The sequence below is a fragment of the Heterodontus francisci genome, chromosome 41 (genome assembly GCF_036365525.1).
Source record: "Heterodontus francisci isolate sHetFra1 chromosome 41, sHetFra1.hap1, whole genome shotgun sequence".
NCBI classification, from domain to species: Eukaryota; Metazoa; Chordata; class Chondrichthyes; order Heterodontiformes; family Heterodontidae; genus Heterodontus; species Heterodontus francisci.
This window is the reverse complement of record NC_090411.1, coordinates 6,833,233-6,858,375: the sequence shown is the minus strand read 5'-3', so window position 1 is coordinate 6,858,375 and position 25,143 is coordinate 6,833,233. Positions and strand designations below refer to the sequence as shown.

At 56.1% G+C, this 25,143-nt stretch overlaps 16 non-coding genes and 5 pseudogenes across 16 annotated transcripts; all 21 read left to right on the top strand.

Moving 5' to 3' along the window:
* The first annotated feature begins 331 nt into the window (after positions 1 to 331).
* On the top strand, positions 332 to 522 carry LOC137354308 (U2 spliceosomal RNA). The gene has a single exon (XR_010970355.1). It is a non-coding gene; the product is annotated as a U2 spliceosomal RNA (small nuclear RNA).
* A 386-nt stretch (positions 523 to 908) lies between these two features.
* On the top strand, positions 909 to 1,099 carry LOC137354663 (U2 spliceosomal RNA). The gene has a single exon (XR_010970482.1). It is a non-coding gene; the product is annotated as a U2 spliceosomal RNA (small nuclear RNA).
* A 386-nt stretch (positions 1,100 to 1,485) lies between these two features.
* LOC137354000 (U2 spliceosomal RNA) lies at positions 1,486 to 1,676 on the top strand. Its single transcript, XR_010970150.1, has one exon. It is a non-coding gene; the product is annotated as a U2 spliceosomal RNA (small nuclear RNA).
* A 386-nt stretch (positions 1,677 to 2,062) lies between these two features.
* LOC137354577 (U2 spliceosomal RNA) lies at positions 2,063 to 2,171 on the top strand (annotated as a pseudogene).
* Positions 2,172 to 7,371: 5,200 nt separating this feature from the next.
* Positions 7,372 to 7,549, top strand: LOC137354162 (U2 spliceosomal RNA; annotated as a pseudogene).
* Positions 7,550 to 7,935: 386 nt separating this feature from the next.
* On the top strand, positions 7,936 to 8,126 carry LOC137354229 (U2 spliceosomal RNA). Its single transcript, XR_010970327.1, has one exon. It is a non-coding gene; the product is annotated as a U2 spliceosomal RNA (small nuclear RNA).
* Positions 8,127 to 8,512: 386 nt separating this feature from the next.
* Positions 8,513 to 8,703, top strand: LOC137353992 (U2 spliceosomal RNA). Its single transcript, XR_010970142.1, has one exon. It is a non-coding gene; the product is annotated as a U2 spliceosomal RNA (small nuclear RNA).
* A 386-nt stretch (positions 8,704 to 9,089) lies between these two features.
* LOC137354652 (U2 spliceosomal RNA) lies at positions 9,090 to 9,280 on the top strand. The gene has a single exon (XR_010970481.1). It is a non-coding gene; the product is annotated as a U2 spliceosomal RNA (small nuclear RNA).
* Positions 9,281 to 9,666: 386 nt separating this feature from the next.
* Positions 9,667 to 9,857, top strand: LOC137355135 (U2 spliceosomal RNA). Its single transcript, XR_010970773.1, has one exon. It is a non-coding gene; the product is annotated as a U2 spliceosomal RNA (small nuclear RNA).
* A 386-nt stretch (positions 9,858 to 10,243) lies between these two features.
* LOC137353786 (U2 spliceosomal RNA) lies at positions 10,244 to 10,434 on the top strand. The gene has a single exon (XR_010969938.1). It is a non-coding gene; the product is annotated as a U2 spliceosomal RNA (small nuclear RNA).
* Positions 10,435 to 10,820: 386 nt separating this feature from the next.
* On the top strand, positions 10,821 to 11,011 carry LOC137354641 (U2 spliceosomal RNA). The gene has a single exon (XR_010970480.1). It is a non-coding gene; the product is annotated as a U2 spliceosomal RNA (small nuclear RNA).
* A 386-nt stretch (positions 11,012 to 11,397) lies between these two features.
* Positions 11,398 to 11,588, top strand: LOC137353999 (U2 spliceosomal RNA). Its single transcript, XR_010970149.1, has one exon. It is a non-coding gene; the product is annotated as a U2 spliceosomal RNA (small nuclear RNA).
* Positions 11,589 to 11,974: 386 nt separating this feature from the next.
* LOC137354576 (U2 spliceosomal RNA) lies at positions 11,975 to 12,083 on the top strand (annotated as a pseudogene).
* Positions 12,084 to 17,283: 5,200 nt separating this feature from the next.
* Positions 17,284 to 17,463, top strand: LOC137354167 (U2 spliceosomal RNA; annotated as a pseudogene).
* A 386-nt stretch (positions 17,464 to 17,849) lies between these two features.
* Positions 17,850 to 18,040, top strand: LOC137354101 (U2 spliceosomal RNA). Its single transcript, XR_010970250.1, has one exon. It is a non-coding gene; the product is annotated as a U2 spliceosomal RNA (small nuclear RNA).
* Positions 18,041 to 18,426: 386 nt separating this feature from the next.
* Positions 18,427 to 18,617, top strand: LOC137353720 (U2 spliceosomal RNA). Its single transcript, XR_010969873.1, has one exon. It is a non-coding gene; the product is annotated as a U2 spliceosomal RNA (small nuclear RNA).
* A 386-nt stretch (positions 18,618 to 19,003) lies between these two features.
* On the top strand, positions 19,004 to 19,194 carry LOC137353957 (U2 spliceosomal RNA). Its single transcript, XR_010970107.1, has one exon. It is a non-coding gene; the product is annotated as a U2 spliceosomal RNA (small nuclear RNA).
* Positions 19,195 to 19,580: 386 nt separating this feature from the next.
* LOC137353915 (U2 spliceosomal RNA) lies at positions 19,581 to 19,771 on the top strand. Its single transcript, XR_010970065.1, has one exon. It is a non-coding gene; the product is annotated as a U2 spliceosomal RNA (small nuclear RNA).
* A 386-nt stretch (positions 19,772 to 20,157) lies between these two features.
* Positions 20,158 to 20,348, top strand: LOC137354630 (U2 spliceosomal RNA). Its single transcript, XR_010970479.1, has one exon. It is a non-coding gene; the product is annotated as a U2 spliceosomal RNA (small nuclear RNA).
* A 386-nt stretch (positions 20,349 to 20,734) lies between these two features.
* LOC137354217 (U2 spliceosomal RNA) lies at positions 20,735 to 20,925 on the top strand. The gene has a single exon (XR_010970319.1). It is a non-coding gene; the product is annotated as a U2 spliceosomal RNA (small nuclear RNA).
* Positions 20,926 to 21,311: 386 nt separating this feature from the next.
* LOC137354670 (U2 spliceosomal RNA) lies at positions 21,312 to 21,420 on the top strand (annotated as a pseudogene).
* Positions 21,421 to 25,143: the final 3,723 nt, after the last annotated feature.

Below are 25,143 nucleotides of genomic sequence, written 5' to 3'. Positions count from 1 at the left end.
GCTGCTGCTCGGCTGACTTTGCTGCAGTTTTCCGTGGGCGCTATGCTGCCCCCTGTTGGATTGCCCCGCAGTTGCAGGCCGCCCTTTGCTGCCCAGCGCGCGCGTGTCTTTTTTCCTGCGCAATGCCTCGCGCAGAAGCGCGAGGAATGGCTGCGCGTGGCATGCACGCGTGCTTTCCTTTCTGCTTGCAAGGCCCGGCAACAAAAGGAGCTCTGGCTCAAAGACCGCCCGCCGTCGCCTCTTTCGCCCTAGGCTCGCCCACCCGGCGGCTACTTTGAGGTAGAGGCCGCACGCCGGGCCTGACGCGCGCAGCAAACGCAGTTTTACGGCCATCGCTTCTCGGCCTTTTGGCTAAGATCAAGTGTAGTATCTGTTCTTATCAGTTTAATATCTGATACGTCCCCTATCTGGGGACCAAATATTAAATTGATTTTTGGGACAGGGAGATGGAACAGGGGCTTGCCCCATCCACTCCATGCATCCACCTGGTATTGCAGTGTTTCCAGGAGCGGTGCAGCTTCCCCCCTCCATGGGGGCGAGACCCCTGCTGAAAAATAGAATTCGCAATAGTGACGGCGCTGCTGCTCGGCTGACCTTGCTGCAGTTTTCCGTGGGCGCTACGCTGCCCCCTGTTGGATTGCCCCGCAGTTGCAGGCCGCCCTTTGCTGCCCAGCGCGCGCGTGTCTTTTTTCCTGCGCAATGCCTCGCGCAGAAGCGCAAGGAATGGCTGCGCGTGGCATGCACGCGTGCTTTCCTTTCTGCTTGCAAGGCCCGGCAACAAAAGGAGCTCTGGCTCAAAGACCGCCCGCCGTCGCCTCTTTCGCCCTAGGCTCGCCCACCCGGCGGCTACTTTGAGGTAGAGGCCGCACGCCGGGCCTGACGCGCGCAGCAAACGCAGTTTTACGGCCATCGCTTCTCGGCCTTTTGGCTAAGATCAAGTGTAGTATCTGTTCTTATCAGTTTAATATCTGATACGTCCCCTATCTGGGGACCAAATATTAAATTGATTTTTGGGACAGGGAGATGGAACAGGGGCTTGCCCCGTCCACTCCATGCATCCACCTGGTATTGCAGTGTTTCCAGGAGCGGTGCAGCTTCCCCCCTCCATGGGGGCGAGACCCCTGCTGAAAAATAGAATTCGCAATAGTGACGGCGCTGCTGCTCGGCTGACTTTGCTGCAGTTTTCCGTGGGCGCTACGCTGCCCCCTGTTGGATTGCCCCGCAGTTGCAGGCCGCTCTTTGCTGCCCAGCGCGCGCGTGTCTTTTTCTCTGCGCAATGCCTCGCGAAGAAGCGCAAGGAATGGCTGCGCGTGGCATGCACGCGTGCTTTCCTTTCTGCTTGCAAGGCCCGGCAACAAAAGGAGCTCTGGCTCAAAGACCGCCCGCCGTCGCCTCTTTCGCCCTAGGCTCGCCCACCCGTCGGCTACTTTGAGGTAGAGGCCGCACGCCGGGCCTGACGCGCGCAGCAAACGCAGTTTTACGGCCATCGCTTCTCGGCCTTTTGGCTAAGATCAAGTGTAGTATCTGTTCTTATCCGTTTAATATCTGATACGTCCCCTATCTGGGGACCAAATATTAAATTGATTTTTGGGACAGGGAGATGGAACAGGGGCTTGCCCCGTCCACTCCATGCATCCACCTGGTATTGCAGTGTTTCCAGGAGCGGTGCAGCTTCCCCCTTCCATGGGGGCCAGACCTCTGCTGAAAAATAGAATTAGCAATAGTGACGGCGCTGCTGCTCGGCTGACTTTGCTGCAGTTTTCCGTGGGCGCTACGCTGCCCCCTGTTGGATTGCCCCGCAGTTGCAGGCCGCCCTTTGCTGCCCAGCGCGCGCGTGTCTTTTTTCCTGCGCAATGCCTCGCGCAGAAGCGCGAGGAATGGCTGCGCGTGGCATGCACGCGTGCTTTCCTTTCTGCTTGCAAGGCCCGGCAACAAAAGGAGCTCTGGCTCAAAGACCGCCCGCCGTCGCCTCTTTCGCCCTAGGCTCGCCCACCCGGCGGCTACTTTGAGGTAGAGGCCGCACGCCGGGCCTGACGCGCGCAGCAAACGCAGTTTTACGGCCATCGCTTCTCGGCCTTTTGGCTAAGATCAAGTGTAGTATCTGTTCTTATCAGTGCTTATTTGATTGAGAAGAGACCATGATCATTGCTTTTTGATCCTGGGGAAGCTTTGAGTAAAATGGCTATAACCAATTTTCGAGCTTCGGGCCAGGGAGTGCGCAACACCGTTCGGGTGGTCGTGAAAGACAAGGAAGGAGATGCACCGGTCGATCGCACCTTCTTCATCAAGAAAATTCTCTTCGATTGCTGCGGATTTCAAGCGACGGACGTCTTCTGCCTGCAGGATTTCCCCAGCAGTGGATACTTCGACGTGACGTTCCGGAACGTGGCGGGATGCATCAAGTTCCTGAAGGCGTTCAAGGAGAAAGGGGACCGGGCGCCACTGTCGATCCTCACAGCGGAGCCGCTCTTCACGCTTCCGTCACAACGGGACCGGGTGGTGACGATTCACCTCTACAACCCCCATGTTCCGGTGGTGGATGTACTCACCTTTCTCGCCAGGTACGTCGAGGTGGCCGGCAGCAGCACTGATGTCAAGGACCCCTTTGGGATCTGGACCAGCAAGCGGCAGGTCAAGGTGACCTTGAAGGTAGATCCCAGTGGAGCCATCATCCACCCTCCCTCCAGCTTCGCTATCGGGGGAAGTCGAGGCTTCTTGGTCTACGCTGGGCAGCCCAGAGTTTGTCGCACCTGTGGCAAATCTGGTCACATGGCAGCCAACTGCAGCATGGTTGTTTGCAAGAACTGCAAGGAGGAAGGCCATCAGACCAAGGACTGTAAGCAGACTAAGTGTTGCAACTTGTGCGGTGCGGCAGGCCATCTCTACAAGACCTGTCCCAAACGTTGTCAAAGCTATGCTCAGGCGGCAAGGTCCAAGGAATGGCCGGGCGAAGGTTCGACGAAGGCGTCCGCTGTTCGAAAGGAGACCAACAACCTTCTCCGCAGTGAGGAACTTCAACCTGAGAAGGAAGGGGAGGCGGCTGAAACCAACGACCCAGCACCTACCCAGCGCCCGGAAACCCCTCCCCCACAGACAGAATCAATGGAGGAGGAGGCAGCAGATGGACAAACAGGTCAGTGGCAAGTGGTCCAGAGGAGAACCACAAAGAAAAAACATCCCAAAGCCACCACCCAAACCAGTGGCAAGAGGAGGCTCTCTTCTGAATCAGACTGCAACAACTCCTCTTCACTGGACGGGGAAATGCTGGAACGACAGCCCCTTCAAAAGAGGCGGCAGAACTCCGAGATGGATGATAAAGCATCCCAGCCCCCGGGCACTGGAAGCTGTGATGGGCCCGGCGTGCCCCAACCCCAATTCCCCACACGTAACGACGTGGCCAACGCATCTCAGCTCCGGGACACCGGGAGCAAAGACACGTCTGGCGCACCTGAGCTCCGGGAGACCGGGAGCTGTGATGTTTTCGAGGAGGAACAGATGGAAGCAGCTGAGGACAACCCAATCCTCTCTGCCTACAAGACCCCCCCGATGTCACCCGAGCGGCACAAACCCTGCATGAAAAATCAGGAGGGGTTTCTGAGCCCAACCAACGTGAAACTGCTTGCGCATACGATGGGTATGCAGGAACATCCCGAAGGGGAAGGACTGGGACTAGCGAGGACAAATGGTATGGGAAGCAACAACTAATTTTTAGTAAAAAATGGGTGTAAGAATTGCTTCCATTAATGTGCGTAGCATTAAATCGACTACGCGATGTGTTTCAACCTTGGATTACCTTGCCAAGGTCAAAGCTGACCTACTGTTTCTGCAGGAGTGTGGAATACCACACCTCAGCACCTACAGGCAGTGGTCGCGATGGTGGTCCCACGGGCCATCGATCTGGTCGGGGGGTAATGACTGCCGTTCCTCCGGCCTGGGTATTCTGCTGCGGGGAGGTAACTTCACCATCTCCGAAGTTAAGGAGGTGGTGGGCGGCCGCCTCCTCGTAGCAGACGTGATGTACAACAACGCTCCGCTCCGGTTGATCAACGTGTACGCCCCGGTACAACGCAGCGAGCGGCTGACCGTCTTCCAGCAGCTCCCACTGCTGCTGGCGACGTCCAGGCCGGTCATCCTAGGCGGTGACTTCAACTGCATCATCGATGCGGCTGGACGATCCGGCAGTGACGACAGCAAACTGGACGCTACGTCCAGATTCCTCATAGAAACAGTTAAGGATGCCAAACTGCACGACGTCTTCAGCAAACCTGCAGACGGAGCGCAGCGCAGATACACATGGTCAAGATCGGACGGGTCTGCCCGTTCCAGGATTGACTTCCTGTTTGTTTCCCGTGCTGTCACGGTCGGATCCACCGACGTCAAGCCGGTGTTCTTCTCCGACCACTGCCTCTTACTGGCCGACTGTCACTTACAGGACGACCAGCGGGTTGGCAGAGGGACGTGGAAGCTCAATGCGACACTGCTGACCCCAGAGAACGTTGAGGAACTCAAAAGGGATTACAATGGTTGGAGGACCGTGAAACCCCTCTTTGAGTCTCCAGTTCACTGGTGGGAAGCGATTAAGGAGAACATCAAGAGGTTCTTCATCCACAAAGGTGTTCAGAAGGCGAGAGAGAGACAGAGGGAACTGTCCCGACTCCAGAAAATTATGCAAAATCTACTCCGGTTGCAGTCAATGGGGGTCGAGGTCAAGGAGGACCTCCAAGAGGTGAAGAGCCAGCAGGCCTCGCTCTTTGCCAAGGAGGCCTCCAAGATCATCTTCCGGTCCAGAGTCCGCTCCATCGAGCAGGATGAGACGTGCTCGCGTTACTTCTTCCAAAAGGTACACAGAGAGAGCTCTGTTATCAGCAGCCTGAAGGAAGAAGATGGCTCGGTAACGTCTTCGCAGTCCGACATACTAAGGATCAGCAAATCCTTTTATGCTGGGCTGTATGACGCGAAGCCCACAGACAGCAGAGCCTCCCAGTCCTTCCTGTCATCTATCACAGAGGTCTTAGATGACAGCAGGTGGGAGGGACTGGACAAGCCGCTAACTCTGGACGAGCTGACAAAGGCCGTCGAGTCTTTCGAGGCGAGTAAAACTCCCGGGAGCGACGGCTTACCGGTCGAGTTGTACTCGGCCCTGTGGGACTGGGTCGGCCCGGACCTGCTGGAAGTATACGAGAGTATGCTCCTGGCCGGTAGCATGTCAGAATCCATGAGAAAAGGCATCATCACCCTCATTTACAAGCAGAAGGGGGAGAGGGTAGAAATCAGAAATTGGCGGCCCATCTCACTGCTTAATGTTGATTACAAGATTCTGTCCAAAGTCATAGCCAGTCGAGTCAAGTCTGCTCTGGAGCTGGTGATTCACCCCGATCAGACCTGTACTGTACCCGGCAGGAAGATCTCTGATAGCCTCGCGCTACTCAGGGATACGATCGCCTACGTACGGGACAGGAGGGTGGACACCTGCCTCATCAGCCTGGACCAGGAGAAGGCTTTTGACAGGATATCGCACACCTACATGATGGACGTGCTTTCCAAAATGGGGTTTGGGGAGGGAATCTGCAATTGGATCCAACTGCTCTACACAAACATCAGTAGCGCAGTGTCAATCAACGGGTGGGAATCTGAAAGTTTCCCGATCAAATCTGGAGTCAGACAGGGCTGTCCTCTTTCCCCGGTCTTGTTTGTTTGCTGTATTGAACCCTTTGCTGAGTCTATTAGGAAGGATGCGAGCATAAGAGAGGTGACAATCCCAGGCAGTGGAGGCACTCAGGTCAAAACCTCCCTGTACATGGATGACGTCGCCGTCTTCTGCTCGGATCCGCTGTCCGTGCGCAGACTGATGAGCATCTGCGACCAGTTCGAACTGGCCTCGGGAGCCAAAGTTAACCACGGCAAGAGCGAGGCCATGTTCTTTGGGAACTGGGCTGACCGATCCTTTGTCCCCTTCACCGTCAGGTCAGATTACCTGAAGGTGCTGGGGATATGGTTCGGAAGTGCCGGGGCGTGCACCAAAACATGGGAGGAGCGAGTAGCCAAGGTACGACAAAAGTTGGGCATGTGGGGGCAGCGATCTCTCTCCATTGTGGGTAAGAACCTGGTCATCAGGTGCGAGGCGCTCACGTTGTTGCTCTACGTGGCGCAGGTCTGGCCCATACCCCACTCCTGCGCCGTGGCAGTCACCCGAGCCATTTTCCGCTTCGTCTGGGGATCTAAAATGGACCGGGTCCGGAGGGACACGATGTTCAAATCTCTGGACATGGGCGGGAAAAATGTACCCAACGTGGCCCTCATCCTGATGACCACCTTCGTGTGCGGCTGCATCAAGCTATGTGTAGATCCCCAGTACGCAAACTCCAAGTGTCACTACGTGCTGAGGTTCTATCTGTCCCCGGTGTTGCGAAGGATGGGCCTGGTCACATTGCCGCGGAACGCACCGTGCAGTTGGGCGGCGCCGTACCACCTATCCTTCGTGGAGCAGTTTCTGCGGAAAAACACCTTTGACCACCGGTCCATCAGGCAGTGGTCTGCACGGAATGTCCTCAAGGCCCTACGGGAAAAGGAAACGGTGGATCCTGTCGGATGGTTCCCCGAGCAGACCGTCAAAGTCATTTGGCGGAATGCCTCATCACCAGAACTTTCAAACAAGCACCAAGACGTAGCTTGGCTGGTGGTGAGAAGGGCCCTCCCCGTCAGGTCCTTCATGCACACCCGAAGTCTCGCCCCCTCCGCACAGTGCCCCCGCGTTGGCTGTGGTGGGGAAGAGACGGTCGCCCACCTCCTCCTGGAATGTGCCTTTGCAAAGCAGGTGTGGAAAGAGATGCAGTGGTTTTTGTCAAGGTTCATCCCAAGCAGCTCTGTAACACAGGAGTCTGTGCTCTACGGGCTGTTCCCAGGGACGCACACCGAGACAAACATCAACTGCTGCTGGAGGACTATCAATTCGGTGAAAGACGCCCTTTGGTCTGCCCGAAACTTGCTGGTCTTCCAGCGCAAAGAGTTGTCCACCACCGAATGTTGCAGACTGGCACATTCCAAGGTCCAGGACTACGTGCTGAGGGACGCACTAAAGCTTGGGGCAGCCGCAGCAAAGGCTCAATGGGGAAAGACCACAGTGTAAGGTTCCCCCACCAAGCTGGACTGAGGGGCTGGAACCATGGGAAGCCCCTCGAACTGTATCGTTAATATTCTCAATTGCTGTAAATGTAAAACTGTAATTGACATGACAATTGTGAAACGGAAGGGTTGGGAAGAAACTCATGACATTATTGAAAGAAACTGATCTCTTTTGCAATGTTTGTATTTTTTCGTGCTGTTTGGAAACTGTTTGGCAATGTAATTTTTACAGATTTTTATGAATAAAGTATATTTTGGAAATAAAAAAAAAGTATCTGTTCTTATCAGTTTAATATCTGATACGTCCCCTATCTGGGGACCAAATATTAAATTGATTTTTGGGACAAGGAGATGGAACAGGGGCTTGCCCCGTCCACTCCATGCATCCACCTGGTATTGCAGTGTTTCCAGGAGCGGTGCAGCTTCTCCCCTCCATGGGGGCGAGACCCCTGCTGAAAAATAGAATTCGCAATAGTGACGGCGCCGCTGCTCGGCTGACTTTGCTGCAGTTTTCCGTGGGTGCTACGCTGCCCCCTGTTGGATTGCCCCGCAGTTGCAGGCCGCCATTTGCTGCCCAGCGCGCGCGTGTCTTTTTTCCTGCGCAATGCCTCGCGCAGAAGCGCGAGGAATGGCTGCGAGTGGCATGCACGTGTGCTTTCCTTTCTGCTTGCAAGGCCCGGCAACAAAAGGAGCTCTGGCTCAAAGACCGCCCGCCGTCGCCTCTTTCGCCCTAGGCTCGCCCACCCGGCGGCTACTTTGAGGTAGAGGCCGCACGCCGGGCCTGACGCGCGCAGCAAACGCAGTTTTACGGCCATCGCTTCTCGGCCTTTTGGCTAAGATCAAGTGTAGTATCTGTTCTTATCAGTTTAATATCTGATACGTCCCCTATCTGGGGACCAAATATTAAATTGATTTTTGGGACCAGGAGATGGAACAGGGGCTTGCCCCGTCCACTCCATGCATCCACCTGGTATTGCAGTGTTTCCAGGAGCGGTGCAGCTTCTCCCCTCCATGGGGGCGAGACCCCTGCTGAAAAATAGAATTCGCAATAGTGACGGCGCCGCTGCTCGGCTGACTTTGCTGCAGTTTTCCGTGGGTGCTATGCTGCCCCCTGTTGGATTGCCCAGCAGTTGCAGGCCGCCCTTTGCTGCCCAGCGCGCGCGTGTCTTTTTTCCTGCGCAATGCCTCGCGCAGAAGCGCGAGGAATGGCTGCGAGTGGCATGCACGCGTGCTTTCCTTTCTGCTTGCAAGGCCCGGCAACAAGAGGAGCTCTGGCTCAAAGACCGCCCGCCATCGCCTCTTTCGCCCTAGGCTCGCCCACCCGGCGGCTACTTTGAGGTAGAGGCCGCACGCCGGGCCTGACGCGCGCAGCAAACGCAGTTTTACGGCCATCGTTTCTCGGCCTTTTGGCTAAGATCAAGTGTAGTATCTGTTCTTATCAGTTTAATATCTGATACGTCCCCTATCTGGGGACCAAATATTAAATTGATTTTTGGGACAGGGAGATGGAACAGGGGCTTGCCCCATCCACTCCATGCATCCACCTGCTATTGCAGTGTTTCCAGGTGCGGTGCAGCTTCCCCCCTCCATGGGGGCGAGACCCCTGCTGAAAAATAGAATTCGCAATAGTGACGGCGCTGCTGCTCGGCTGACTTTGCTGCAGTTTTCCGTGGGCGCTACGCTGCCCCCTGTTGGATTGCCCCGCAGTTGCAGGCCGCCCTTTGCTGCCCAGCGCGCGCGTGTCTTTTTTCCTGCGCAATGCCTCGCGCAGAAGCGCGAGGAATGGCTGCGAGTGGCATGCACGCGTGCTTTCCTTTCTGCTTGCAAGGCCCGGCAACAAAAGGAGCTCTGGCTCAAAGACCGCCCGCCGTCGCCTCTTTCGCCCTAGGCTCGCCCACCCGGCGGCTACTTTGAGGTAGAGGCCGCACGCCGGGCCTGACGCGCGCAGCAAACGCAGTTTTACGGCCATCGCTTCTCGGCCTTTTGGCTAAGATCAAGTGTAGTATCTGTTCTTATCAGTTTAATATCTGATACGTCCCCTATCTGGGGACCAAATATTAAATTGATTTTTGGGACAGGGAGATGGAACAGGGGCTTGCCCCGTCCACTCCATGCATCCACCTGGTATTGCAGTGTTTCCAGGAGCGGTGCAGCTTCCCCCCTCCATGGGGGCGAGACCCCTGCTGAAAAATAGAATTCGCAATAGTGACGGCGCTGCTGCTCGGCTGACTTTGCTGCAGTTTTCCGTGGGCGCTACGCTGCCCCCTGTTGGATTGCCCCGCAGTTGCAGGCCGCCCTTTGCTGCCCAGCGCGCGCGTGTCTTTTTTCCTGCGCAATGCCTCGCGCAGAAGCGCGAGGAATGGCTGCGCGTGGCATGCACGCGTGCTTTCCTTTCTGCTTGCAAGGCCCGGCAACAAAAGGAGCTCTGGCTCAAAGACCGCCCGCCGTCGCCTCTTTCGCCCTAGGCTCGCCCACCCGGCGGCTACTTTGAGGTAGAGGCCGCACGCCGGGCCTGACGCGCGCAGCAAACGCAGTTTTACGGCCATCGTTTCTCGGCCTTTTGGCTAAGATCAAGTGTAGTATCTGTTCTTATCAGTTTAATATCTGATACGTCCCCTATCTGGGGACCAAATATTAAATTGATTTTTGGGACAGGGAGATGGAACAGGGGCTTGCCCCGTCCACTCCATGCATCCACCTGGTATTGCAGTGTTTCCAGGAGCGGTGCAGCTTCTCCCCTCCATGGGGGCGAGACCCCTGTTGAAAAATAGAATTCGCAATAGTGACGGCGCTGCTGCTCGGCTGACTTTGCTGCAGTTTTCCGTGGGCGCTATGCTGCCCCCTGTTGGATTGCCCCGCAGTTGCAGGCCGCCCTTTGCTGCCCAGCGCGCGCGTGTCTTTTTTCCTGCGCAATGCCTCGCGCAGAAGCGCGAGGAATGGCTGCGCGTGGCATGCACGCGTGCTTTCCTTTCTGCTTGCAAGGCCCGGCAACAAAAGGAGCTCTGGCTCAAAGACCGCCCGCCGTCGCCTCTTTCGCCCTAGGCTCGCCCACCCGGCGGCTACTTTGAGGTAGAGGCCGCACGCCGGGCCTGACGCGCGCAGCAAACGCAGTTTTACGGCCATCGCTTCTCGGCCTTTTGGCTAAGAACAAGTGTAGTATCTGTTCTTATCAGTTTAATATCTGATACGTCCCCTATCTGGGGACCAAATATTAAATTGATTTTTGGGACAGGGAGATGGAACAGGGGCTTGCCCCATCCACTCCATGCATCCACCTGGTATTGCAGTGTTTCCAGGAGCGGTGCAGCTTCCCCCCTCCATGGGGGCGAGACCCCTGCTGAAAAATAGAATTCGCAATAGTGACGGCGCTGCTGCTCGGCTGACCTTGCTGCAGTTTTCCGTGGGCGCTACGCTGCCCCCTGTTGGATTGCCCCGCAGTTGCAGGCCGCCCTTTGCTGCCCAGCGCGCGCGTGTCTTTTTTCCTGCGCAATGCCTCGCGCAGAAGCGCAAGGAATGGCTGCGCGTGGCATGCACGCGTGCTTTCCTTTCTGCTTGCAAGGCCCGGCAACAAAAGGAGCTCTGGCTCAAAGACCGCCCGCCGTCGCCTCTTTCGCCCTAGGCTCGCCCACCCGGCGGCTACTTTGAGGTAGAGGCCGCACGCCGGGCCTGACGCGCGCAGCAAACGCAGTTTTACGGCCATCGCTTCTCGGCCTTTTGGCTAAGATCAAGTGTAGTATCTGTTCTTATCAGTTTAATATCTGATACGTCCCCTATCTGGGGACCAAATATTAAATTGATTTTTGGGACAGGGAGATGGAACAGGGGCTTGCCCCGTCCACTCCATGCATCCACCTGGTATTGCAGTGTTTCCAGGAGCGGTGCAGCTTCCCCCCTCCATGGGGGCGAGACCCCTGCTGAAAAATAGAATTCGCAATAGTGACGGCGCTGCTGCTCGGCTGACTTTGCTGCAGTTTTCCGTGGGCGCTACGCTGCCCCCTGTTGGATTGCCCCGCAGTTGCAGGCCGCTCTTTGCTGCCCAGCGCGCGCGTGTCTTTTTCTCTGCGCAATGCCTCGCGAAGAAGCGCAAGGAATGGCTGCGCGTGGCATGCACGCGTGCTTTCCTTTCTGCTTGCAAGGCCCGGCAACAAAAGGAGCTCTGGCTCAAAGACCGCCCGCCGTCGCCTCTTTCGCCCTAGGCTCGCCCACCCGTCGGCTACTTTGAGGTAGAGGCCGCACGCCGGGCCTGACGCGCGCAGCAAACGCAGTTTTACGGCCATCGCTTCTCGGCCTTTTGGCTAAGATCAAGTGTAGTATCTGTTCTTATCCGTTTAATATCTGATACGTCCCCTATCTGGGGACCAAATATTAAATTGATTTTTGGGACAGGGAGATGGAACAGGGGCTTGCCCCGTCCACTCCATGCATCCACCTGGTATTGCAGTGTTTCCAGGAGCGGTGCAGCTTCCCCCTTCCATGGGGGCGAGACCTCTGCTGAAAAATAGAATTAGCAATAGTGACGGCGCTGCTGCTCGGCTGACTTTGCTGCAGTTTTCCGTGGGCGCTACGCTGCCCCCTGTTGGATTGCCCCGCAGTTGCAGGCCGCCCTTTGCTGCCCAGCGCGCGCGTGTCTTTTTTCCTGCGCAATGCCTCGCGCAGAAGCGCGAGGAATGGCTGCGCGTGGCATGCACGCGTGCTTTCCTTTCTGCTTGCAAGGCCCGGCAACAAAAGGAGCTCTGGCTCAAAGACCGCCCGCCGTCGCCTCTTTCGCCCTAGGCTCGCCCACCCGGCGGCTACTTTGAGGTAGAGGCCGCACGCCGGGCCTGACGCGCGCAGCAAACGCAGTTTTACGGCCATCGCTTCTCGGCCTTTTGGCTAAGATCAAGTGTAGTATCTGTTCTTATCAGTGCTTATTTGATTGAGAAGAGACCATGATCATTGCTTTTTGATCCTGGGGAAGCTTTGAGTAAAATGGCTATAACCAATTTTCGAGCTTCGGGCCAGGGAGTGCGCAACACCGTTCGGGTGGTCGTGAAAGACAAGGAAGGAGATGCACCGGTCGATCGCACCTTCTTCATCAAGAAAATTCTCTTCGATTGCTGCGGATTTCAAGCGACGGACGTCTTCTGCCTGCAGGATTTCCCCAGCAGTGGATACTTCGACGTGACGTTCCGGAACGTGGCGGGATGCATCAAGTTCCTGAAGGCGTTCAAGGAGAAAGGGGACCGGGCGCCACTGTCGATCCTCACAGCGGAGCCGCTCTTCACGCTTCCGTCACAACGGGACCGGGTGGTGACGATTCACCTCTACAACCCCCATGTTCCGGTGGTGGATGTACTCACCTTTCTCGCCAGGTACGTCGAGGTGGCCGGCAGCAGCACTGATGTCAAGGACCCCTTTGGGATCTGGACCAGCAAGCGGCAGGTCAAGGTGACCTTGAAGGTAGATCCCAGTGGAGCCATCATCCACCCTCCCTCCAGCTTCGCTATCGGGGGAAGTCGAGGCTTCTTGGTCTACGCTGGGCAGCCCAGAGTTTGTCGCACCTGTGGCAAATCTGGTCACATGGCAGCCAACTGCAGCACGGTTGTTTGCAAGAACTGCAAGGAGGAAGGCCATCAGACCAAGGACTGTAAGCAGACTAAGTGTTGCAACTTGTGCGGTGCGGCAGGCCATTTCTACAAGACCTGTCCCAAACGTTGTCAAAGCTATGCTCAGGCGGCAAGGTCCAAGGAATGGCCGGGCGAAGGTTCGACGAAGGCGTCCGCTGTTCGAAAGGAGACCAACAACCTTCTCCGCAGTGAGGAACTTCAACCTGAGAAGGAAGGGGAGGCGGCTGAAACCAACGACCCAGCACCTACCCAGCGCCCGGAAACCCCTCCCCCACAGACAGAATCAATGGAGGAGGAGGCAGCAGATGGACAAACAGGTCAGTGGCAAGTGGTCCAGAGGAGAACCACAAAGAAAAAACATCCCAAAGCCACCACCCAAACCAGTGGCAAGAGGAGGCTCTCTTCTGAATCAGACTGCAACAACTCCTCTTCACTGGACGGGGAAATGCTGGAACGACAGCCCCTTCAAAAGAGGCGGCAGAACTCCGAGATGGATGATAAAGCATCCCAGCCCCCGGGCACTGGAAGCTGTGATGGGCCCGGCGTGCCCCAACCCCAATTCCCCACACGTAACGACGTGGCCAACGCATCTCAGCTCCGGGACACCGGGAGCAAAGACACGTCTGGCGCACCTGAGCTCCGGGAGACCGGGAGCTGTGATGTTTTCGAGGAGGAACAGATGGAAGCAGCTGAGGACAACCCAATCCTCTCTGCCTACAAGACCCCCCCGATGTCACCCGAGCGGCACAAACCCTGCATGAAAAATCAGGAGGGGTTTCTGAGCCCAACCAACGTGAAACTGCTTGCGCATACGATGGGTATGCAGGAACATCCCGAAGGGGAAGGACTGGGACTAGCGAGGACAAATGGTATGGGAAGCAACAACTAATTTTTAGTAAAAAATGGGTGTAAGAATTGCTTCCATTAATGTGCGTAGCATTAAATCGACTACGCGATGTGTTTCAACCTTGGATTACCTTGCCAAGGTCAAAGCTGACCTACTGTTTCTGCAGGAGTGTGGAATACCACACCTCAGCACCTACAGGCAGTGGTCGCGATGGTGGTCCCACGGGCCATCGATCTGGTCGGGGGGTAATGACTGCCGTTCCTCCGGCCTGGGTATTCTGCTGCGGGGAGGTAACTTCACCATCTCCGAAGTTAAGGAGGTGGTGGGCGGCCGCCTCCTCGTAGCAGACGTGATGTACAACAACGCTCCGCTCCGGTTGATCAACGTGTACGCCCCGGTACAACGCAGCGAGCGGCTGACCGTCTTCCAGCAGCTCCCACTGCTGCTGGCGACGTCCAGGCCGGTCATCCTAGGCGGTGACTTCAACTGCATCATCGATGCGGCTGGACGATCCGGCAGTGACGACAGCAAACTGGACGCTACGTCCAGATTCCTCATAGAAACAGTTAAGGATGCCAAACTGCACGACGTCTTCAGCAAACCTGCAGACGGAGCGCAGCGCAGATACACATGGTCAAGATCGGACGGGTCTGCCCGTTCCAGGATTGACTTCCTGTTTGTTTCCCGTGCTGTCACGGTCGGATCCACCGACGTCAAGCCGGTGTTCTTCTCCGACCACTGCCTCTTACTGGCCGACTGTCACTTACAGGACGACCAGCGGGTTGGCAGAGGGACGTGGAAGCTCAATGCGACACTGCTGACCCCAGAGAACGTTGAGGAACTCAAAAGGGATTACAATGGTTGGAGGACCGTGAAACCCCTCTTTGAGTCTCCAGTTCACTGGTGGGAAGCGATTAAGGAGAACATCAAGAGGTTCTTCATCCACAAAGGTGTTCAGAAGGCGAGAGAGAGACAGAGGGAACTGTCCCGACTCCAGAAAATTATGCAAAATCTACTCCGGTTGCAGTCAATGGGGGTCGAGGTCAAGGAGGACCTCCAAGAGGTGAAGAGCCAGCAGGCCTCGCTCTTTGCCAAGGAGGCCTCCAAGATCATCTTCCGGTCCAGAGTCCGCTCCATCGAGCAGGATGAGACGTGCTCGCGTTACTTCTTCCAAAAGGTACACAGAGAGAGCTCTGTTATCAGCAGCCTGAAGGAAGAAGATGGCTCGGTAACGTCTTCGCAGTCCGACATACTAAGGATCAGCAAATCCTTTTATGCTGGGCTGTATGACGCGAAGCCCACAGACAGCAGAGCCTCCCAGTCCTTCCTGTCATCTATCACAGAGGTCTTAGATGACAGCAGGTGGGAGGGACTGGACAAGCCGCTAACTCTGGACGAGCTGACAAAGGCCGTCGAGTCTTTCGAGGCGAGTAAAACTCCCGGGAGCGACGGCTTACCGGTCGAGTTGTACTCGGCCCTGTGGGACTGGGTCGGCCCGGACCTGCTGGAAGTATACGAGAGTATGCTCCTGGCCGGTAGCATGTCAGAATCCATGAGAAAAGGCATCATCACCCTCATTTACAAGCAGAAGGGGGAGAGGGTAGAAATCAGAAATTGGCGGCCCATCTCACTGCTTAATGTTGATTACAAGATTCTGTCCAAAGTCATAGCCAGTCGAGTCAAGTCTGCTCTGGAGCTGGTGATTCACCCCGATCAGACCTGTACTGTACCCGGCAGGAAGATCTCTGATAGCCTCGCGCTACTCAGGGATACGATCGCCTACGTACGGGACAGGAGGGTGGACACCTGCCTCATCAGCCTGGACCAGGAGAAGGCTTTTGACAGGATATCGCACACCTACATGATGGACGTGCTTTCCAAAATGGGGTTTGGGGAGGGAATCTGCAATTGGATCCAACTGCTCTACACAAACATCAGTAGCGCAGTGTCAATCAACGGGTGGGAATCTGAAAGTTTCCCGATCAAATCTGGAGTCAGACAGGGCTGTCCTCTTTCCCCGGTCTTGTTTGTTTGCTGTATTGAACCCTTTGCTGAGTCTATTAGGAAGGATGCGAGCATAAGAGAGGTGACAATCCCAGGCAGTGGAGGCACTCAGGTCAAAACCTCCCTGTACATGGATGACGTCGCCGTCTTCTGCTCGGATCCGCTGTCCGTGCGCAGACTGATGAGCATCTGCGACCAGTTCGAACTGGCCTCGGGAGCCAAAGTTAACCACGGCAAGAGCGAGGCCATGTTCTTTGGGAACTGGGCTGACCGATCCTTTGTCCCCTTCACCGTCAGGTCAGATTACCTGAAGGTGCTGGGGATATGGTTCGGAAGTGCCGGGGCGTGCACCAAAACATGGGAGGAGCGAGTAGCCAAGGTACGACAAAAGTTGGGCATGTGGGGGCAGCGATCTCTCTCCATTGTGGGTAAGAACCTGGTCATCAGGTGCGAGGCGCTCACGTTGTTGCTCTACGTGGCGCAGGTCTGGCCCATACCCCACTCCTGCGCCGTGGCAGTCACCCGAGCCATTTTCCGCTTCGTCTGGGGATCTAAAATGGACCGGGTCCGGAGGGACACGATGTTCAAATCTCTGGACATGGGCGGGAAAAATGTACCCAACGTGGCCCTCATCCTGATGACCACCTTCGTGTGCGGCTGCATCAAGCTATGTGTAGATCCCCAGTACGCAAACTCCAAGTGTCACTACGTGCTGAGGTTCTATCTGTCCCCGGTGTTGCGAAGGATGGGCCTGGTCACATTGCCGCGGAACGCACCGTGCAGTTGGGCGGCGCCGTACCACCTATCCTTCGTGGAGCAGTTTCTGCGGAAAAACACCTTTGACCACCGGTCCATCAGGCAGTGGTCTGCACGGAATGTCCTCAAGGCCCTACGGGAAAAGGAAACGGTGGATCCTGTCGGATGGTTCCCCGAGCAGACCGTCAAAGTCATTTGGCGGAATGCCTCATCACCAGAACTTTCAAACAAGCACCAAGACGTAGCTTGGCTGGTGGTGAGAAGGGCCCTCCCCGTCAGGTCCTTCATGCACACCCGAAGTCTCGCCCCCTCCGCACAGTGCCCCCGCGTTGGCTGTGGTGGGGAAGAGACGGTCGCCCACCTCCTCCTGGAATGTGCCTTTGCAAAGCAGGTGTGGAAAGAGATGCAGTGGTTTTTGTCAAGGTTCATCCCAAGCAGCTCTGTAACACAGGAGTCTGTGCTCTACGGGCTGTTCCCAGGGACGCACACCGAGACAAACATCAACTGCTGCTGGAGGACTATCAATTCGGTGAAAGACGCCCTTTGGTCTGCCCGAAACTTGCTGGTCTTCCAGCGCAAAGAGTTGTCCACCACCGAATGTTGCAGACTGGCACATTCCAAGGTCCAGGACTACGTGCTGAGGGACGCACTAAAGCTTGGGGCAGCCGCAGCAAAGGCTCAATGGGGAAAGACCACAGTGTAAGGTTCCCCCACCAAGCTGGACTGAGGGGCTGGAACCATGGGAAGCCCCTCGAACTGTATCGTTAATATTCTCAATTGCTGTAAATGTAAAACTGTAATTGACATGACAATTGTGAAACGGAAGGGTTGGGAAGAAACTCATGACATTATTGAAAGAAACTGATCTCTTTTGCAATGTTTGTATTTTTTCGTGCTGTTTGGAAACTGTTTGGCAATGTAATTTTTACAGATTTTTATGAATAAAGTATATTTTGGAAATAAAAAAAAAAAGTATCTGTTCTTATCAGTTTAATATCTGATACGTCCCCTATCTGGGGACCAAATATTAAATTGATTTTTGGGACAAGGAGATGGAACAGGGGCTTGCCCCGTCCACTCCATGCATCCACCTGGTATTGCAGTGTTTCCAGGAGCGGTGCAGCTTCTCCCCTCCATGGGGGCGAGACCCCTGCTGAAAAATAGAATTCGCAATAGTGACGGCGCCGCTGCTCGGCTGACTTTGCTGCAGTTTTCCGTGGGTGCTACGCTGCCCCCTGTTGGATTGCCCCGCAGTTGCAGGCCGCCATTTGCTGCCCAGCGCGCGCGTGTCTTTTTTCCTGCGCAATGCCTCGCGCAGAAGCGCGAGGAATGGCTGCGAGTGGCATGCACGTGTGCTTTCCTTTCTGCTTGCAAGGCCCGGCAACAAAAGGAGCTCTGGCTCAAAGACCGCCCGCCGTCGCCTCTTTCGCCCTAGGCTCGCCCACCCGGCGGCTACTTTGAGGTAGAGGCCGCACGCCGGGCCTGACGCGCGCAGCAAACGCAGTTTTACGGCCATCGCTTCTCGGCCTTTTGGCTAAGATCAAGTGTAGTATCTGTTCTTATCAGTTTAATATCTGATCCGTCCCCTATCTGGGGACCAAATATTAAATTGATTTTTGGGACAGGGAGATGGAACAGGGGCTTGCCCCATCCACTCCATGCATCCACCTGTTATTGCAGTGTTTCCAGGAGCGGTGCAGCTTCCCCCCTCCATGGGGGCGAGACCCCTGCTGAAAAATAGAATTCGCAATAGTGACGGCGCTGCTGCTCGGCTGACTTTGCTGCAGTTTTCCGTGGGCGCTACGCTGCCCTCTGTTGGATTGCCCCGCAGTTGCAGGCCGCCCTTTGCTGCCCAGCGCGCGCGTGTCTTTTTCTCTGCGCAATGCCTCGCGAAGAAGCGCAAGGAATGGCTGCGCGTGGCATGCACGTGTGCTTTCCTTTCTGCTTGCAAGGCCCGGCAACAAAAGGAGCTCTGGCTCAAAGACCGCCCGCCGTCGCCTCTTTCGCCCTAGGCTAGCCCACCCGGCGGCTACTTTGAGGTAGAGGCCGCACGCCGGGCCTGACGCGCGCAGCAAACGCAGTTTTACGGCCATCGTTTCTCGGCCTTTTGGCTAAGATCAAGTGTAGTATCTGTTCTTATCAGTTTAATATCTGATACGTCCCCTATCTGGGGACCAAATATTAAATTGATTTTTGGGACAGGGAGATGGAACAGGGGCTTGCCCCGTCCACTCCATGCATCCACCTGGTATTGCAGTGTTTCCAGGAGCGGTGCAGCATCCCCCCTCCATGGGGGCGAGACCCCTGCTGAAAAATAGAATTCGCAATAGTGACGGCGCTGCTGCTCGGCTGACCTTGCTACAGTTTTCCGTGGGCGCTACGCTGCCCCCTGTTGGCTTGCCCCGCAGTTGCAGGCCGCCCTTTGCTGCCCAGCGCGCGCGTGTCTTTTTTCCTGCGCAATGCCTCGCGCAGAAGCGCAAGGAATGGCTGCGCGTGGCATGCACGCGTGCTTTCCTTTCTGCTTGCAAGGCCCGGCAACAAAAGGAGCTCTGGCTCAAAGACCGCCCGCCGTCGCCTCTTTCGCCCTAGTCTCGCCCACCCGGCGGCTACTTTGAGGTAGAGGCCGCACGCCGGGCCTGACGCGCGCAGCAAACGCAGTTTTACGGCCATCGCTTCTCGGCCTTTTGGCTAAGATCAAGTGTAGTATCTGTTCTTATCAGTTTAATATCTGATCCGTCCCCTATCTGGGGACCAAATATTAAATTGATTTTTGGGACAGGGAGATGGAACAGGGGCTTGCCCCGTCCACTCCATGCATCCACCTGGTATTGCAGTGTTTCCAGGAGCGGTGCAGCTTCCCCCCTCCATGGGGGCGAGACCCCTGCTGAAAAATAGAATTCGCAATAGTGACGGCACTGCTGCTCGGCTGACTTTGCTGCAGTTTTCCGTGGGCGCTACGCTGCCCTCTGTTGGATTGCCCCGCAGTTGCAGGCCGCCCTTTGCTGCCCAGCGCGCGCGTGTCTTTTTCTCTGCGCAATGCCTCGCGAAGAAGCGCAAGGAATGGCTGCGCGTGGCATGCACGTGTGCTTTCCTTTCTGCTTGCAAGGCCCGGCAACAAAAGGAGCTCTGGCTCAAAGACCGCCCGCCGTCGCCTCTTTCGCCCTAGGCTCGCCCACCCGGCGGCTACTTTGAGGTAGAGGCCGCACGCCGGGCCTGACGCGCGCAGCAAACGCAGTTTTACGGCCATCGCTTCTCGGCCTTTTGGCTAAGATCAAGTGTAGTATCTGTTCTTATCAGTTTAATATCTGATACGTCCCCTATCTGGGGACCAAATATTAAATTGATTTTTGGGACAGGGAGATGGAACAGGGGCTTGCCCCGTCCACTCCATGCATCCACCTGGTATTGCAGTGTTTGCAGGAGCGGTGCAGCTTCCCCCTTCCATGGGGGCGAGACCTCTGCTGAAAAATAGAATTCGCAATAGTGACGGCGCTGCTGCTCGGCTGACTTTGCTGCAGTTTTCCGTGGGCGCTACGCTGCCCCCTGTTGGATTGCCCCGCAGTTGCAGGCCGCCCTTTGCTGCCCAGCGCGCGCGTGTCTTTTTTCCTGCGCAATGCCTCGCGCAGAAGCGCGAGGAATGGCTGCGCGTGGCATGCACGCGTGCTTTCCTTTCTGCTTGCAAGGCACGGCAACAAAAGGAGCTCTGGCTCAAAGACCGCCCGCCGTCGCCTCTTTCGCCCTAGGCTCGCCCACCCGGCGGCTACTTTGAGGTAGAGGCCGCACGCCGGGCCTGACGCGGGCAGCAAACGCAGTTTTACGGCCATCGCTTCTCGGCCTTTTGGCTAAGATCAAGTGTAGTATCTGTTCTTATCAGTTTAATATCTGATACGTCCCCTATCTGGGGACCAAATATTAAATTGATTTTTGGGACAGGGAGATGGAACAGGGGCTTGCCCCGTCCACTCCATGCATCCACCTGGTATTGCAGTGTTTCCAGGAGCGGTGCAGCTTCCCCCCTCCATGGGGGCGAGACCCCTGCTGAAAAATAGAATTCGCAATAGTGACGGCGCTGCTGCTCGGCTGACTTTGCTGCAGTTTTCCGTGGGCGCTACGCTGCCCCCTGTTGGTTTGCCCTGCAGTTGCAGGCAGCCCTTTGCTGCCCAGCGCCCGCGTGTCTTTTTTCCTGCGCAATGCCTCGCGCAGAAGCGCGAGGAATGGCTGCGCGTGGCATGCACGCGTGCTTTCCTTTCTGCTTGCAAGGCCCGGCAACAAAAGGAGCTCTGGCTCAAAGACCGCCCGCCGTCGCCTCTTTCGCCCTAGGCTCGCCCACCCGGCGGCTACTTTGAGGTAGAGGCCGCACGCCGGGCCTGACGCGCGCAGCAAACGCAGTTTTACGGCCATCGCTTCTCGGCCTTTTGGCTAAGATCAAGTGTAGTATCTGTTCTTATCAGTTTAATATCTGATACGTCCCCTATCTGGGGACCAAATATTAAATTGATTTTTGGGACCAGGAGATGGAACAGGGGCTTGCCCCGTCCACTCCATGCATCCACCTGGTATTGCAGTGTTTCCAGGAGCGGTGCAGCTTCTCCCCTCCATGGGGGCGAGACCCCTGCTGAAAAATAGAATTCGCAATAGTGACGGCGCCGCTGCTCGGCTGACTTTGCTGCAGTTTTCCGTGGGTGCTATGCTGCCCCCTGTTGGATTGCCCAGCAGTTGCAGGCCGCCCTTTGCTGCCCAGCGCGCGCGTGTCTTTTTTCCTGCGCAATGCCTCGCGCAGAAGCGCGAGGAATGGCTGCGAGTGGCATGCACGCGTGCTTTCCTTTCTGCTTGCAAGGCCCGGCAACAAGAGGAGCTCTGGCTCAAAGACCGCCCGCCATCGCCTCTTTCGCCCTAGGCTCGCCCACCCGGCGGCTACTTTGAGGTAGAGGCCGCACGCCGGGCCTGACGCGCGCAGCAAACGCAGTTTTACGGCCATCGCTTCTCGGCCTTTTGGCTAAGATCAAGTGTAGTATCTGTTCTTATCAGTGCTTATTTGATTGAGAAGAGACCATGATCATTGCCTTTTGATCCTGGGGAAGCTTTGAGTGAAATGGCTATAACCAATTTTCGAGCTTCGGGCCAGGGAGTGCGCAACACCGTTCGGGTGGTCGTGAAGGACAAGGAAGGAGATGCACCGTTCGATCGCACCTTCTTCATCAAGAAAATTCTCTTCGATTGCTGCGGATTTCAAGCGACGGATGTCTTCTGCCTGCAGGATTTCCCCAGCAGTGGATACTTCGACGTGACGTTCCGGAACGTGGCGGGATGCATCAAGTTCCTGAAGGCGTTCAAGGAGAAAGGGGACCGGGCTCCACTGTCGATCCTCACAGCGGAGCCGCTCTTCACGCTTCCGTCACAACGGGACCGGGTGGTGACGATTCACCTCTACAACCCCCATGTTCCGGTGGTGGAAGTACTCACATTTCTCGCCAGGTACGTCGAGGTGGCCGGCAGCAGCACTGATGTCAAGGACCCCTTTGGGATCTGGACCAGCAAGCGGCAGGTCAAGGTGACCTTGAAGGTAGATCCCAGTGGAGCCATCATCCACCCTCCCTCCAGCTTCGCTATCGGGGGAAGTCGAGGCTTCTTGGTCTACGCTGGGCAGCCCAGAGTTTGTCGCACCTGTGGCAAATCTGGTCACATGGCAGCCAACTGCAGCACGGTTGTTTGCAAGAACTGCAAGGAGGAAGGCCATCAGACCAAGGACTGTAAGCAGACTAAGTGTTGCAACTTGTGCGGTGCGGCAGGCCATCTCTACAAGACCTGCCCCAAACGTTGTCTCAGCTATGCTCAGGCGGCAAGGTCCAAGGAATGGCCGGGCGAAGGTTCGACGAAGGCGTCCGTTGTTCGAAAGGAGACCAGCAACCTTCTCCGCAGTGAGGAACTTCAACCTGAGAAGGAAGGGGAGGCGGCTGAAACCAACGACCCAGCACCTACCCAGCGCCCGGAAACCCCTCCTCCACAGACAGAATCAATGGAGGAGGAGGCAGCAGATGGACAAACAGGTCAGTGGCAAGTGGTCCAGAGGAAAACCACAAAGAAAAAACATCCCAAAGCCACCACCCAAACCAGTGGCAAGAGGAGGCTTTCATCTGAATCAGACTGCAACAACTCCTCTTCACTGGACGGGGAAATGCTGGAACGACAGCCCCTTCAAAAGAGGCGGCAGAACTCCGAGATGGATGATCAAGCATCCCAGCCCCCGGGCACTGGAAGCTGTGATGGGGCCGGCGTGCCCCAACCCCAATTCCCCACACGTAACGACGTGGCCAACGCATCTCAGCTCCGGGACACCGGGAGCAAAGACACGTCTGGCGCACCTGAGCTCCGGGAGACCGGGAGCTGTGATGTTTTCGAGGAGGAACAGATGGAAGCAGCTGAGGACAACCCAATCCTCTCTGCCTACAAGACCCCCCCGATGTCACCCGAGCGGCACAAACCCTGCAGGAAAAATCAGGAGGGGTTTCTGAGCCCAACCAACGTGAAACTGCTTGCGCATACGATGGGTATGCAGGAACATCCCGAAGGGGAAGGACTGGGACTAGCGAGGACAAATGGTATGGGAAGCAACAACTAATTTTTAGTAAAAAATGGGTGTAAGAATTGCTTCCATTAATGTGCGTAGCATTAAATCGACTACGCGATGTGTTTCAACCTTGGATTACCTTGCCAAGGTCAAAGCTGACCTACTGTTTCTGCAGGAGTGTGGAATACCACACCTCAGCACCTACAGGCAGTGGTCGCGATGGTGGTCCCACGGGCCATCGATCTGGTCGGGGGGTAATGACTGCCGTTCCTCCGGCCTGGGTATTCTGCTGCGGGGAGGTAACTTCACCATCTCCGAAGTTAAGGAGGTGGTGGGCGGCCGCCTCCTCGTAGCAGACGTGATGTACAACAACGCTCCGCTCCGGTTGATCAACGTGTACGCCCCGGTACAACGCAGCGAGCGGCTGACCGTCTTCCAGCAGCTCCCACTGCTGCTGGCGACGTCCAGGCCGGTCATCCTAGGCGGTGACTTCAACTGCATCATCGATGCGGCTGGACGATCCGGCAGTGACGACAGAAAACTGGACGCTACGTCCAGATTCCTCATAGAAACAGTTAAGGATGCCAAACTGCACGACGTCTTCAGCAAACCTGCAGACGGAGCGCAGCGCAGATACACATGGTCAAGATCGGACGGGTCTGCCCGTTCCAGGATTGACTTCCTGTTTGTTTCCCGTGCTGTCACGGTCGGATCCACCGACGTCAAGCCGGTGTTCTTCTCCGACCACTGCCTCTTACTGGCCGACTGTCACTTACAGGACGACCAGCGGGTTGGCAGAGGGACGTGGAAGCTCAATGCGACACTGCTGACCCCAGAGAACGTTGAGGAACTCAAAAGGGATTACAAAGGTTGGAGGACCGTGAAACCCCTCTTTGAGTCTCCAGTTCACTGGTGGGAAGCGATAAAGGAGAACATCAAGAGGTTCTTCATCCACAAAGGTGTTCAGAAGGCGAGAGAGAGACAGAGGGAACTGTCCCGACTCCAGAAAATTATGCAAAATCTACTCCGGTTGCAGTCAATGGGGGTCGAGGTCAAGGAGGACCTCCAAGAGGTGAAGAGCCAGCAGGCCTCGCTCTTTGCCAAGGAGGCCTCCAAGATCATCTTCCGGTCCAGAGTCCGCTCCATCGAGCAGGATGAGACGTGCTCGCGTTACTTCTTCCAAAAGGTACACAGAGAGAGCTCTGTTATCAGCAGCCTGAAGGAAGAAGATGGCTCGGTAACGTCTTCGCAGTCCGACATACTAAGGATCAGCAAATCCTTTTATGCTGGGCTGTATGACGCGAAGCCCACAGACAGCAGAGCCTCCCAGTCCTTCCTGTCATCTATCACAGAGGTCTTAGATGACAGCAGGAGGGAGGGACTGGACAAGCCGCTAACTCTGGACGAGCTGACAAAGGCCGTCGAGTCTTTCGAGGCGAGTAAAACTCCCGGGAGCGACGGCTTACCGGTCGAGTTGTACTCGGCCCTGTGGGACTGGGTCGGCCCGGACCTGCTGGAAGTATACGAGAGTATGCTCCTGGCCGGTAGCATGTCAGAATCCATGAGAAAAGGCATCATCACCCTCATTTACAAGCAGAAGGGGGAGAGGGTAGAAATCAGAAATTGGCGGCCCATCTCACTGCTTAATGTTGATTACAAGATTCTGTCCAAAGTCATAGCCAGTCGAGTCAAGTCTGCTCTGGAGCTGGTGATTCACCCCGATCAGACCTGTACTGTACCCGGCAGGAAGATCTCTGATAGCCTCGCGCTACTCAGGGATACGATCGCCTACGTACGGGACAGGAGGGTGGACACCTGCCTCATCAGCCTGGACCAGGAGAAGGCTTTTGACAGGATATCGCACACCTACATGATGGACGTGCTTTCCAAAATGGGGTTTGGGGAGGGAATCTGCAATTGGATCCAACTGCTCTACACAAACATCAGTAGCGCAGTCTCAATCAACGGGTGGGAATCTGAAAGTTTCCCGATCAAATCTGGAGTCAGACAGGGCTGTCCTCTTTCCCCGGTCTTGTTTGTTTGCTGTATTGAACCCTTTGCTGAGTCTATTAGGAAGGATGCGAGCATAAGAGGGGTGACAATCCCAGGCAGCGGAGGCACTCAGGTCAAAACCTCCCTGTACATGGATGACGTCGCCGTTTTCTGCTCGGATCCGCTGTCCGTGCGCAGACTGATGAGCATCTGCGACCAGTTCGAACTGGCCTCGGGAGCCAAAGTTA